We start from the raw sequence: 15,828 nt of genomic DNA, 5'->3' as shown, positions 1-15,828 counted from the left end.
ATAACAACGAAGCACTTTCAATAATATTTTCTTTCCATAGAAATCAATGCTAGCGTTGATTCTAAATTTGACAGTAGCCTAAAAAACTGATATAATCCTGGCAGACATTTGATAGCTTCAAGCAGGTGCCGATTTCGCTTTCTTTTTCCTCTTTCTGTGTACTTCCATTCATCAATTATGATCGTATCAAATATCCTCTTTCACTATCAATTTTTTCATCTATGTTCAAGACACCAAAATAGAAGCAAATTTAAGACTTTTTTTCATTAAGTTATGGCTAAATAGTTTTGACCAAGTTTGCAAGTCAATTCAGAAAAGAGTGTTCTTCGTACTCTAAAATGCACCCACCTCAATCCAATGGAATCTCTCAAACTGAAATCCCCACATGCAACAGCAGATAAATTTTTCTGTATTTCTAGAGTGTTTAATTTCTGCTAATTTACAAGCATTAAAAGGAAATTATATTTTATTCAGTAAACACAACCATTTTGCAGCTGCATATAAATGAAGGCCCAATTCCTAATGAATGTTAGAGCTCAGATTAATAGCAAAAAGTAGAGAATAAAAGAAGAGGGAGCACATGAAAAAGATGAGAGTGTTATGTTTTATGTTTTTCTAAAAGGAAAAGCAAATCAAATTTTCTCAAGTTTGGTCTATACGTAACGATTTACGGTACACTTTCGATAATCTGCGGGTTTTGATAACTCAATACTATTAAAAAAATTTAAATCAAATAAAAAAAACTCTTTTTAACCGTAAAAAATGGCGTGGTTCCTTGTATACGAAGAAAGTATTGTAATCGTCGAAAAATTCGAACGTGAGATTTTGACGAAATTCCACGTTTCAGAACCCCCTCAGTTCCCAAAAGACATTCTTGGAGTTATGTCTGTCAATCTGTTAATATAAAAACGTTTTGAGCTAGATGGATGGAATTTGGTATGTGGTCTTTGCACCGACGTTTTAGATTTCAAATTTCGAAAGAAATTGATTCATAACAAGTCAATCTGACCGTTCAAATATAAATGAACTTGGTAACATAAAGAGATATGTAAAAAACAATTGGTACATAGGTTTAGCATTTAAGATGTAAATTCTTATCAAATTTTGTACCAAACCTGTCAAAAGGTTAATTGTTCTTTCGCATGCATATAAACGCAAATATTCATAAAGGCAATGAATTAAATCAATGAAATTTGGTATGTAAGCGTGAGAAGTCTCTCCGACTTCTCACGCTGTTTTTGTTAATTAACGGAGGAAAAAAAAAGCCCAACAAACCTGTAAGTATAGAAATCTATATTCTTTATTAAGTCATAATTGAATATATTCCAATCCAAATTGTTCAAAAGTATTATCCGCTCAGTTCAGTTCAGTTATATTAACGTCCCATCGTAATACAACACTAGGGATATTTTGGGACGGACCTCGTAATTTTGAACCGCGGTCAGATGACGAGGACGACACCTGAGCTGGCACCCCCCTCCCCACTCCACACCAGCGGGAGGATGTTTGGTATGACAGATTTAACGTGCAACAGACCCACTTACACAACGGTCCTTCGGTGGAATCGAAGGTCTCGAACCTGAAACCCTACGACTCACACGCTGAGACCTTACCACCAGGCCACCGCGGCTCTCAAAGTACTTTATGAGTTGCTTTGTATTTTCTTTTCGGTCATTTAGGGAATTGTCAGCGGAATTCGTTTATTCATGGTTACAGTGCACCCATTTCCACAGATAACCTGGAATTTACTGTCACTCGTAAAGATATGAAAATTCAAACTTTAGAAGGTTTTGCATACTCAAATAAATAAAAATGAAATCACCACTTGTTGAATAAAAAGCGTTAATATCTATCTAGAAGTCCGTAAAAAATTCAAATCTACACCATAAAATGCGCCGTAAGATACCGCAATAGAAATCAGAATAGCAGTAAAGATATAATAGAATCTCCATTGAATCTATATTGCTGATTTTATATAATTTTTTAATCGCCGTGATTCATTAAACTAAATATTATTTTGGCACTGAAACACATTCGGAATTATTATTCACTTCAATTTAAAGGCAGTTAAAACTGATCAACAAGTTGCAATATTTTCGCGCGTCACATATTCTTGCCGTTCTTCTTTCTAAATAAGAGACATGATAAAAAAGAAAAAGAAAAGAAAAAAACATAAAGCAATAAAATTAGCCATATCGTGCAATCGGATGTTTACTGAATGATCTACTTTTAACAGACAAGCTGCATACCGATATATTTCAATCAGGAGACTCGTCATATGAACTAAAAATACATGTGAAAATAATCTGCAACATTTTTTAATGAAAACCATAAATGTTGATACAATTGCTCATTGTTTTTATCTGTAGAGATCTTAATTTCAAAAGTATATCCAATTCGGTAATTATGATTTCTCAGTTTTTAATCATTTTTATTGAACTTGTATTGTTTCACGTTTATAAAGAATGGATTTCGTAACTGATTTTTATTTCTTGTTGCAGTAAAGTCTAGAAATTTTGTATATTTGCGAGTCCTCGTTGACATTACATTATTACAATGTTTTCAAAATTTAATTGCTTAAATTTAATTGAATTTTGATTCCTTATGACCAGAGCCACTTTATAAAGAATTCAAGGAAAAAACTATTATGAAAATTATAATAATGAATTACGAAATTTATTTAACAATAAAATGCAAGAAATAATAACGATAAAAAAGTCTTTTTAAAAACACACTTTTATTACCACATTACAGAGTGGAAAATAATTTTTTTATTAAAAATCTGGCGGCAAAGCAAAAATCTCAGAATCAAAAACAGCACAATTAGAAAATTAAGTTATTGTAAATATAAGGAAGAAAACTCCTGTAATACTGTAATACTGAAAACACTGTAATTTAATTAAAAAATTTCTATTAGCATTTCACTCTTTTTGATCCCCCCCCCTAGATTTCTGATTTTTAAAAAATATCTATTTTTTTAGAATACTCATAAAAGTATATCGTCAAAAACTTGTTTTAAAGCCCTTTGATCAGCAAAACGGAATATAACAAAACACTTTTCTTTTTTTTTAATGTTAAATAATTCTATTCATATTATCACGATTCTCAGCATGAAATGCAGTAAGAAACTAACTCTACTCACTCTTATGTTTCACAATTATATTTTTGAAAATTTAGCATGGTTTTTAACATTAAATTTAATCTCACTTGAGCAGTCAGTCAATGATCATTAAGGGATGAGCAAAGCACAAGTAAATAGCTGTAAATTACAACTTGAGAATGATGCGCATGAGAAGCCAGATTTCTCGAAAGCCAGTAATTTTTAATGAATTTTAAATATTCGTCAAATGATGGAAGGTATTGTTTGATAACAGATTCTAAAACCCACCGAGCTTTCGCGCATGCGTTAGGTTGCGTTTAATTTGTCAAAATAGGGGTGAAAGGGAAGTTAAAAGGAGGGGATATTTGCATTTAACAATAAAATAAACTCGGATTACGCGCGGTTTGAATTAAAATAATAAGGTCAGAAATGACATGATTTTCACATACGCGTGAAAAATAATTGGACAAAAAAGTATGAAATAGGGCGAGAATCAAAGGTGAAAGAATAACGAAGAATTCCGGAAATGCGCTCATCCTTCCGCGTCTCTCCCCTTAATGAGATAGAATCGTCGAAAAGTGGTCGTCTCAGAATACTGAAACGAACAGTACCAATCAGCATGAATTAGTGGTTACTATTTATCTCCTTTACCTCATGCAAATCACGACATCAAAAAATAATAACAACTTCTTTCAGAGTATTTTCATTAATTTACAAAAAAAAAAAAAAATATTAATTATGCATGATAATTTTCAATTATGGTTAGAAATTAAGTTTAGCAAGAAGAAATAATACAAGTAATAAAAAACGGATTGATGTATAGCAACTCTCTAATTGTATATCAGACATTTTTTTAACGTTAAGTAATAAAAATTCTTATTTATGTAAAAAAACAATTAATACAATACTTATAAACCAATATACAATATATCTCTGGCTAACCGAATCAGTGAGGGGACATAAACATTTCGGATAACACTTTTTTCCGCTAAGCCACGAACATCTTTTACTATTTCGTATCTAATTACGGCATATTATTCTGAAATTTTTTTTGTGTAAACGAAATCAAAACTCTCTTTGTAAGTTTAATATTAAGACACAGTTTATTGCATAAAAATTACACATTCAAAAACATTCATTAATTTCGCGACTTCACGGATTGTAATGACTCTTTGTGATGCAGTATGTATTTAAAGGCATTTCGGATAATTTAGGATTTAAGTAAGCCGAATTTTGAAGAATGTGGGTTTACAGTACTTCGAATTCTATCAATCTCGATTCTAAATTTTTTAAAGGGAATAAACTACTGCCATTACAAAAGTAGATGAAAACTATGTATAGTAGTTAAAAAGGATAAGCAATAGCTTATAGAATATTTTTAAATAAAAGAAAAACGCTTAGAAATTCGATAATTTTCTGTACACATAATTAAATGCTCGATAATTTTCTGTGCACATAATTAAATGCTCGATAATTTTCTGTGCACATAATTAAATGCTCGATAATTTTCAAGTACAGATAATTCGTTATTCTATTTATTACGTATATTTTTGGCATCATTCATTGAAAAAAAAAGCATCAAAACATGTAAAATAAAAAGAAAACAAGTGTGTAATTTTATACTTCTGTAAAGAAATAATAAAAAAAAGTTACTCAATGTTTTTTTTTATCCAGGAAAAAAAAAAAAACACAATTTTTCTCAATATGATCAAATGCATTCTAATAAAATAATTCACAATGTATTAGATCAAGTTTAAAGACTCGAATAAACTTCCATAAGAAGAAGAGAGACAATAGAGCATTTGTCAGAAAGGAAACGAAAGATGAAAAGTTAAACGGGAAAAGGGAACGCATCTCCATTTTCATTCACGTTAATGTTTCATTTATTGCCAAGAATGTTGAGAAACAGTTTGTTCAACTGCTGTGCATCGACACGAATTTATTTCATAAATCAAACACAAATGTCTGAAGAGGACGAAAGAGAAACATCTGTGCTAGGAAAGGAAATATTTAACAGCCATTTATTTTAAAGTGGATCACTTTAAGATAAAAATGTAAAAGCGATTCGAATCTCTGATCCAAAAAACATCGTACTGTAATTTTGTTTTAGGCTCGATTCACTTGTCTTTTAATTATAGTAGCAATAATGTCTTTAATAGCAGATGATACTTCTTGCTTTATTATAAAAATTACTTTTAAATAAAATAATATAACACACAAAATTATCTTATTGTCCAAAACTTTTTTTAATTAAAACCATGATGAACTATTAAATAAAATTTGAGATATTAATAAAAAAAACATCTTTTTTTTAAAAAAAAAATATCTTTGTCTAAAATATCTATAAAAAAAAAATATCTACTTCTTTGAAATAAGCATTATTTTAACAAAATTAGAAAATTATCTTTAAAAAAATCAAGCAACAAATAGCTTTATACCACAAAAATAATTGAAACAAATTCTCAACCGGAAGCAGAAGGCATAATATTAAGTACAATATATTTTAGTTAATGTTTATGAACAAATTGTAGGTTAATAGCGTTATAAGATATATGAAAAAATTGTTCAACATTCTATAGAATAGAACTTTGGGTCTTGAGAAACCAAATTTGATACGTCATTTTACTTCATAAAAAATAGATGCTCATTATGAAATTTTTTTTCAAATTTTATTAAATTTTTAGTTAAAACTTTATTGAAATGTTGATATTTTCAATCACTATCTTCACAACATGTAATAACTCCAAAAACATTTCCAACCACTTTAAAATTAAAAAAATTAGCTTCTCAGTGACAACTTTATTTTCTATATACAATGTTCTACTCGATTTTAACGAATTAAAAAAAATATTTCAATTATATTTTGCAGCAATATTTTTCACTATTTTATTACTTATATTTTACTCATAACATAACATAAGATACATTTTTTATATAGTAATCTGCTACAGTTAAATGTAAATTTTAATAACAAAATTTTTAAAAAACGAACCACACTTAAAACATTATTATGCTATAATATTTTGAACTAGAAGTTTAAACTGCCTATTATATTCTTTAAATAAATCCTTTTTTAAAACGACATAAAATCAGAATGCATGCTCACATATGTAGAAGAGATATGCGCTTTTCTCCATTAATAAAACACTTGACACAATTTATCCAAATTCATATTAGAAAAAACAATAGTGATAAAAATCGCTAAATGTTCCATATACGAAAAAATAAATACTACTTTATAAAAAATTATTTACTGTAAAATAATAAACACATCCCTACTAATAATAAAGGAGAATGTGCATCCAGGTATATGTTGATATTCTACAGACTAGGCCATTTGATCTAAAGCTACTAAAATGGCACAAACATACTTTGGAGGTGAGAATGTGCACTTCAGTGATTTTAAAATTTTAATTAAAAATTTAATGAAAAGTTGGCATTTCTTCACAGTAATCTCAGCAGATATTATTACACAAAGCTGATTTTTACACTATTCTAAAATTTTTGAAAAACTCTTTTCTAATATTTAAATGATTTTTTTTAAGTTTAAACAATTTAAAAAAAATATTGTTTGCGTAAATTTTCAATAACACTTTCCAAGGTAGAAATGAAATTCAAATCATTTTTAGTATTTTGTCAAATATTTAACATGATTTCCTGCTGCTGTTGAAAACTTAGAATGGAAGATTCTGTCTGCTATCTTCTCTGTTAACATGAGGGATAAAAAAGGTAAAATTTCTATATTGCGAAAATGAAGGTACAATTGGAAGACAGACTACTCAATAGTAATATTTTTAATGGCAATATATAATCATGGGATATGACTTCATCAAGTAAGTTCATACAAACAAAATAATAATTATTATTATAATAATAATAACACGTGCAAGGCGACTAAAATAATACAGACTTAATGTCTACCTTAATTTGATGCTTAAAAATATTTTGTCGGGGAAATCATAAAAACTAAAGACAGCGCAAAATATTTAATTGAATTTTGACGCAATTATACGCCAATGAACCAGTTGGTCGCCAAACATGGTAAATAATTTATAATTAGGCCAGAAGATAATTACATAGCAGATGATCTGACAAAATATATTATAAAATTCTAATTCTAATTCTAATTCCAAATTTTCATTAATAATTAAACACTTTAAAAAAAAAGATAATTGCCTAAGTAATAATAGATAATTAATTAGTAAACATTTCTTTTCAAATACGAAAAAAATGCAATTTGCTATTAAATTTTTCAGAAATTTTGAAAAACCCACAGATAAAATAAAATAAAATGCCCACAAAAGTAGTAACCTATAACACCTTAAACTAATAAAATTTTAATTCTTAATACTTTAACTAATAAAATATTTAAAAAATTTCTTGGTTTGGAATAGTAAAATATTTGCTAAGAATTTGTATCAAAATTTCGTAATTGGAAGTTCAATGACCTGTCCTTCTTACGTCATAATATAGCATACATATCTTTAACACCACCACCCCTCCCTTTCCATAACATGTCCATTTTGCTTGTTTATGTAAATACAAATATGCAGATATTTATAAATACTAATGGGAAAAATCTGAAATAAAATTCTTTACAATAATAATTATAAAATATATTTTTTCATTAGAAAAGTATTTTTTGTAATGTAATGAATGTATGATTTTAAGGAGAAAGGATCTAAGAATATCGCCTTAATTCTTTCAATTGTTTTATCAAAATTTATAAATTATTAAGTAATGCCTAAAAAGTATTAAATTCTTAATAGCATCGACAGAAAAAAATCTTAATCAATTAATGAAATACTGCAATATTATTATCAACATAATAATATTGATAACATTATTAATATGTTTACTAGGTATATCAACAAATGGACAAAAAGTATTTTATTTTTATTTCTAATGCATAGCTTAATATATTAAGAATGTTGCACTATTAATGTATTAATTAATAAAACATATTAAAAACTTCCATATAAAAATACAGGGCATCCAAAACTCCTGCCCGAATTCCATTAAAAGACAGTTGTTAAGTTGAACAAGGCGTAATTCGACTTTATATTTTGTAACAATATTTCTATTTAAATGGATCCTAAAAATTTTACATAAAATTCAATAATTCAAATTATACACGTATAAGTATAATGAATTAAGAAAGAAATACACAATATGCATTTTGAGGTATATCCCATGAAAAAAATATGACCTCAAATTATCTACATTTTATTTTAACATTTGAAATTTATAATGTGTATACGGTTGTACGTGCGCATGGCCATAATGCACATGAAACTGGAGAAAGTAAGCAACATATTTTTAAGATTTTTTTTAAATAATAAAATGGCATATAACTTCACCTTTATCAATACAGATGAGAAGAAAAGAACCACTCCCTCAATGTTGAAACTAGCGTCATAAAAGTTATGAATTAAAATCAAGGCTGGACAGTCTCAATATTTATTAAGGGCGATGCTGCAAGCCTTCGTGTATCATTACTTAGAATAACAGACACAATAAGTGTACATTACACATGCTGGAACACTTGGATGACATACTCCGCATAGGAAACAAGTGCACATAAATTTCCACACACCAACAGCTTAACCTGAGAACGCTAGACACATCTTTCCGGCACTAGTTCAAAGTCCAGGCACGAAGGCAGGAAGAACACCATTTAGATTATTTACCTTTACAACATCCTTCCTACCGAGAGCACAGAAGGTGCCTTATCTTGTTTAAGAAAAGCCGTTAAGAGCTCGTCTGTTATCAGTGACGTCGGGCTGTATGTACACAATCAGTTCGACTCAGGTGAAAGCAGAATGAAGCAGAAAATGATTTTCGAACGAATCTGACCGCAAACGTAAAAGGAAGTTGTGAAAGATGGTTCTGAAAGGAAAAATGCTAATAGGCAGACAAAAATCGAAGAAAAAAAATGAAAAGTGTAGTGGGAACAGGAAAATTTCATTCTGAGAATATGAAGTTAGTTGGCATTCTGTCCCTTTTTAAACGAATATTCGAATATTTAATAATAATAATTTTAAAAATAAATGGAAAAAAATAGCTATTAAAGTCTAAGAAATTTTTTTTTTAATTTTAAAGTGTAACATCTGTTTAATAGTTCCTCTTTAAAAACGATTTTCCCCCCCTTTTAAATAGAATGCTGAAGGGGTACCTGATAAGCATTGAATAGAACGATCATCTATGCTTATATAAAGTTCAGTGTGTGCTGGCGCTCAACAGGCCAGATTGTTCGACCTACAGCTACCAAATTTGGCACATGCATACCTTGGAGGTTGGGAATGTGCACCTGGGGTCCCTTTTTTTTAAATTTTCAATTAGAATTTTAATTATTAATTAAAAACTAACTTTCCCGCCAAAAACTCTTTTCATTTCTCCACAGCAAAATGAGTAAGGCTTCAGTTTTTTCCCCCACGCTAATGAGGATAGGCTTAACTTATTTTCGGCCGATTATTTTAAACGATTCTGTTCATTTCCTTAGTGTTTGTTGCATTTAAAATTAAGCATTGTTAATTAATCGATCTTTCAGATTTATTCTGAAGTACTTTTGAATTAAAATAAAACAGAATAAAGGAAATTAAAAATTTCTAATCTGCGTATCGTTATCCCAACTGGTGTAGAAAATTCACGCATTTGTGTTATAATAATTGGCGTTGAAAATTCGCGCATGCGCATTGTGTCCTGATTGTTGACAACTCTATTTTCAACGGATACGGACTTGGTTTTGAAGGCTTAACATATTTCCGACCGATTCTTTCAAACGATTCTGTTTATTTTCTTAGAGTTTCATGCATTTAAAACCAAACATTGTTAATTAATTGATTTGTTCATGATGAATCTGAGAAAATTTTGTAGAAAACGTCTTGAGATATTATATAAATCAAGAAAGATATTCTTTAATGCTCATAAGGTTTAAATACTCAGCGACTCTGTTTTCAGTACTCATATTAAAAAAAAATGCTTCGTTTCAGTAAAGAAATGGTCTTATATTAATTGCAATTTTACCATTTCCACTTTAATTTAAAATATAAATCCTACGGGAGCTAACAGAAAATGAGAGAGATACATATTACGTTATGGCTGAAGGCCTTTATAATATTATGAATATATTATATGACAATCAAAATTTGAAGCTTTAAAATATTTTGATGAAGAAGCTATTAAAATAGGAGTTACATAAAATATTTAATTATTAAAATTTTAACGAGCATTAAGATTGGCGAACCGGCTGATCGCCAAAGGCGGCTAGTAATAAATATTTCAAATCAGCAGATGAGCTAAAGTACGACCGTTATGCTAAAGTTGCAATTTTTGTAATTAAATAAAATTAGAAAATCTTCTAAGCAAAGAAGCAATTGTAATGTCTTCACATTCTCTTAAATACAATTTTACATTTCATTTAATCTAGGTCTTAATAATTTATTTGTTGACTATATATTATCTCTTTTTATTTTGAAAATTTAGTAAAAAGATAAATCAATCTGACAAGATATTTTACATGCTAAGTGTTCTTTCCGTCTCTTTCAGTATTATCCGACACGGAAAATCTTCATTTGCGTGGGATGATTGAAATTCTTATTGTATCATGCAAAGATTACCCAATATCTAGGCAAAATACAGTAATACAGTTCATATTATTGGCAAAGATTGCATTCAAACATTTAAAATCGTTGTAAAAGAATTCCCCAGCATTGGTCAACGTACTGATAGTCTGACCGCAGAATACTAGGAACTTTCTTACAAGCCTAAGTTGCAACCGAATGCTGCTTGATAATATAGCAAAGTTGTGCTTCAGATATTAATATCCTAGAGCTTTACTTAAATATATATGACGTTATAGAAAAAAAATTAAAATAGCACTAAATTATTCACTTCAGTTTAAAATATAAGTTGACAAGAAAGTACAGGAAAAAGGTGTTAATTCCTAACAAGTTAACAAATAAAAATTAAACATTTAGATTTCGGTGGTTGCTTTGTTTCAAGCTATTCAAAATTATATAGGGTGAGAACAAATGACGAACCTTATTTTTAAAAATCATATTTCAGGAACTACTGCATATATTACAATAAGTGATACGTTTGTTTAAAGAGAAATATACCAAGTTTTTTTCAGTTACAAATGTCCGATGTGTGACCCTCTTGTTACACAGCATGCTTCTTCCCATGTGTAATCCAATTCGTTCCAAACATTTTGTTGTTGACATAAACCCCACAAAAGGAAATCATTGAGACAAGACATTGTTTATGTGCCACCGAAGCCGAAAACACTACCAGAACTTAAAGAATGCATTTGTGTAGCATTCAGAACCATTAACAGAATGATGTTACAAAATGTTTGGAACGAACTGGATTACAGATTGGAAGTATGCCGTGTAACAAGAGGGTCACACATCGAAACATTTGTAACTGAAAAACACTTGGTATATTTCTCTTTAAATTCATGTATCATTTATTGTAATATGTGCAGTAGTTTCGAAAATATGATTTTTTTAAAATCGGGTCCATTATTTGTACTCACCCTGTATATCACATTTATTTTCTTTTGAAATTTATGAAGTTGTAGCACGAAATTTCTCGACGCGATTTCTTAGACAAAAAAGTCACACGGGCCTGAAAACTTAGCTCATCAAACACAATGGATTCGAATAACATTTCTTCTTGTTAGGTTCCTCACAACGCAATAAGAAAGAAAAAAAAATGAGTAATGATCACAATTAGCGGCCAGTGAACTCATATAGTCTTTTGATCACGACACCGATATTCTCTCACATGTCTCTGCTTAAAAAATACAATATGGTAATCCTATCACACTGTTTATTTTAGACGCACGCAACTTCATCGTGCTTTTCCAGGAAGAAAAATCATCAATGACAGGATCGAGCGGAAACGTTTTCACAAGTAGCACCGTCAGCGGATTGGTGTAGTAAGGCTATGCTGTGCTATGTCTAAGAAAAAGCATCCATTTATTTCTCATTCATCGACCCCCAGACTTATTCTCCAATTTGTCTTTAAAATTATAAAAGAAATGAAAAAGTGCTACCTTCGTGCTTCCTCTTTCTGAAGACAGAAACCCATTCATTTTTTGCCCAACCCTTGTAATGCTACCGAATACCATAACTTATATGCTATAAATTCTGTTCAATTTGCTTTTGATCTTTTCATTACGTTTACAAACGTATTAATATATTTATTTTATTTTTATGATGATTTTTCGTATTAACCATCACTATGTTCACAAGTATCATTAAAGTTATTTCCAATAACTTGAAACTGCTTTATGATTTTCAATTTCAAACATTGTATCCGTAGAATAAAAGTTATTCTTTAATACTGCTTAAATACACTTAAATATGACGTATTATTAAGATAATACGACAAATGCTATTTTTGAGTAAGCACAAGTGAGTATGTCATTCAAATCGCTTGAATATCACTCAAGTACAGTGAGTGACAAGTATCACTGAAACATTATTTAACGATTATCTATCTGGATACAAAGTTGTTATCCTTAGATCAAAAATCAGTGTATATAATTGCCCATCAATTTTTGTAATGCCGAGCATTTAAAAATATTCCCACCCATGTGAAATCTCAACTTCTGTTTTGGTCGCAACAATTCAATTCGTTTTTTTTATTATTATTATTATTATTATGTGTGTGTGTGCGCGCGCGCGCACGAATAAGGATAAATAAAAATGCGTTATGGGTTTGTAAACGTCACTGTTTTATCTACACTTTTTGATGCTGATTTGTAACAAAGAGGAATGAGCAGAGGTTTGCAGCCTTTAATATGATAATTCATTATATTCTCTTTTCACGGGGCAGTGAAGGGAGAATATATTTCTAATTTTTTACTTTTGGCAATTTTTTTATTAAAATTCTGTATTTGGCAATGCATTTTTTGTGTTAGTAGATTACTATTTATCCCGATTAATTTTTAATGATTAATCTTGATCTAAGTTTTCGGGGAAATTTTTCAGTTCATCGAATACCGGCTTTATTGATTACTTTAAATGTTACTATATATTTACATCAAAAGGGCATTACAACTTATAATCTTATGTCGTTATTTAACTCTCTGCCAATGTACATGAGAATTTGTATTATAGCTTCCATTAATTTAATCGGGGGAATCAGATATAGGATATTATTAAAAGGATAACAGAACATCTAGACTAGTGCAACTTCTAATGTTTATTATTTCATTCATGTCTAATTGCATTATCATTCATGTCTTAGCGCTTCCTGACATAAAGTTTCGGACGAATTGAGGATATGTTGGATCACAGTTTTAAAAAAGCCATGTTAGGCATTTGTTTGAAATACATTTTTATGCAAGTAAACCTGTAGAAAATTACCTAACATGTAAGAAATGTTCTTTCTCCGCATGAAAAATTCACATTTTATTTAACCAAAGTTACCTGATTTTGTCATTACTCCGTATCACTCAAATTATTTCAATTTGATTGTAACGCTATTTTTTCCGTTTTTTTTTTTTCCCCGCTGGAATTACTTACCGTGGTGTAAAAGGGGGGAAACATAAAACTTCATAATATCAGGATTTTAATACATTATATAAAATACGGGGAAAGCAAAAAACAAATGTTTTGAATAGGGGAGAAATTGTTATAGACATGTGGGTTAATACTTTATTATTTATTCTTTCTACTCCTCTACTTGAGACATTTATTCTTCCGCAGTTTGCAGCTGTTCGGGATATGCATAAAATGTATTAAAAGAAGATTTATTTTCTTTCTCCATCTGTACAAATATCTAAAACATTCATAACCATTACATATAAGTGATTCAGTAAATGGAAATTTTAACCGTTTAAATATTCGCCAATTTTAGACGTTAAATGCAATAAAAAATAATAGTGTATGAGTAAGTTAATATGATAACAATCAAATTTAAATAAATATCATTCAAAATTTCCATACTATAATGAGAAATTGGAAATATAAATTAAAGTAAATCGACAAAATTTCTCTATTTTTAACGAATAAAATTTTGAAATGCCTATTTATTTAGGTAAACAATCAAAATTCTGAGTTTATAGCCTCTAAAAAACTTAATAAACCATTAACCATTTTTAAATAAACAAGAAACTAAGTAACATTTTTTTCAACGGGATTTTAGATAGTTACATATTAACTAGATCAAGGGCAAGCAAAAAATAATACATGTCCACACGGACAAAATACAATAGACAAAAAAAAATAATGTAATATCATTTACTTAAAATTGGAAAAGTAAACTGTTTATTAATTCGAACATCAATTTGAAGGTTAGAAATGTTTTTAAAGCGATATTCCACCAAATAATTAAAATAGTACCAATTCGAGTTTATCCGAGTATAAATTTAAACAAAAAATTAATTGAATTCTACAAAAAATTAATTGAATTCTACTTCATTGTTATATGCAATACAAATTTAGGTTTTGAAAACAAACAGCGGATAATGCTTTGTTGATTCGTTGTTTTTAAAGTGGAAATAATTGGAATGTATCATTTATAAAAAAATAATAGTGTTGATTCTGTTGTGGAATTTGTTTGCATAGTAATTTTAATGCAAGCGTTTACTATCGATAAGATTTTGCCGTTGTTTTATAAAGTTTTCACAAAGTGCTATTTTCTAGCTTAATGAAATATTAAACTATGAGCTTAGCAGCAGAATAATATATGATTTACATCAATCAAAAACCAGAGAAATTATTTCATTGTATGGTTACTATCGAAAACGGAAAGAACACAATAGGACGTATTTTACACAACGCGACTTCAGCGACCAGCTTGTTCGCCAAGAATGCTGCTTGTGTTTAATTTCAATTGAATCCCTCAAGCGTAATATGATAATATTCATTGGTTCAAACTACGATTCATTATTCAAATTGTGACAGGCCTCTAGCCCGCATTTTTTAGTAATTCGGCTCAATGTCTGTATAAACGTCCTTAACAAAATCAAATACCTGTCCACGTCATTTAACACCTAACTGCATATTATTGGAGTCAATTTCTCTGGCTCATTGCTCATGCAATTTAAGCATTCGATTTCAGCATTAAAATGGCGTGACACAATATATGCTCAACAACATATCCACTGAATTAAAACAAGTCGATAAAAAAAACTAAAGAGCCCATCAACCATTTCATTGGATATATTACCTAAATATAGCAAAATCTTAAGAGGATTTTATATAGATATCACGAATAATTAAATGAAATTAATAAAAAGGAAAAAAATTCATTACAAAATTACCATTCTTTTCAGAATTGTCGAGAAACACATTATTAAATATTTGTATAAACAAGGAAAATAGTTTGACAGTAACGAAAAGTATTGTCGTGGTACGTGTAAAAAATTTAGAAAAAATTCACAACTCCACTGACATCAATAAAATGAAATCTTCCGAAATTTAATATGGTGCAAAAACTATTTTTGCAAGACAAAACTTCCGGAAGCAGACATTGAAAAACTGTTACAGTTTCACATGATTTTTAATTAATCAAATTGTTTTAAAAATCGGTCCAACGTGTACATTTCCATCCTTCTAAGTATATCTGTAACAAATTTGTAGCTGTATTAAATATTGCTACTATTACAATCCTTCTCATATTGTTAGTTAACAGCTTTTGTGAAATTGCAAAATGAATTTCAACATCGGCATAACTTTTCAATTCAATCATTATAAGCATTTTTAAAGATA

General features: G+C 29.2%; 1 protein-coding gene across 3 annotated transcripts in view; it reads right to left on the bottom strand.

The window, feature by feature from the left end:
- The window catches only part of LOC129963051 (axotactin-like), an 85,527-nt gene that overhangs the window by 39,407 nt on the left and 30,292 nt on the right, over positions 1 to 15,828 (bottom strand). Inside the window, exon 1 of one of the 3 annotated variants that reach the window (XM_056077074.1) lies at positions 8,461 to 8,850. The exons of the other annotated variants lie outside the window; for them this stretch is intronic. The gene's annotated coding sequence lies outside the window, so the exon portion shown is untranslated. Of the gene's footprint in view, positions 1 to 8,460; positions 8,851 to 15,828 lie in introns of those variants that run through there. 3 annotated transcript variants of the gene reach the window in all.

This window comes from Argiope bruennichi, chromosome 3, assembly GCF_947563725.1.
Source record: "Argiope bruennichi chromosome 3, qqArgBrue1.1, whole genome shotgun sequence".
Taxonomy (NCBI): Eukaryota; Metazoa; Arthropoda; class Arachnida; order Araneae; family Araneidae; genus Argiope; species Argiope bruennichi.
The sequence above is the reverse complement of the archived record's forward strand: the minus strand, read 5'-3'. Positions and strand labels throughout refer to the sequence as shown.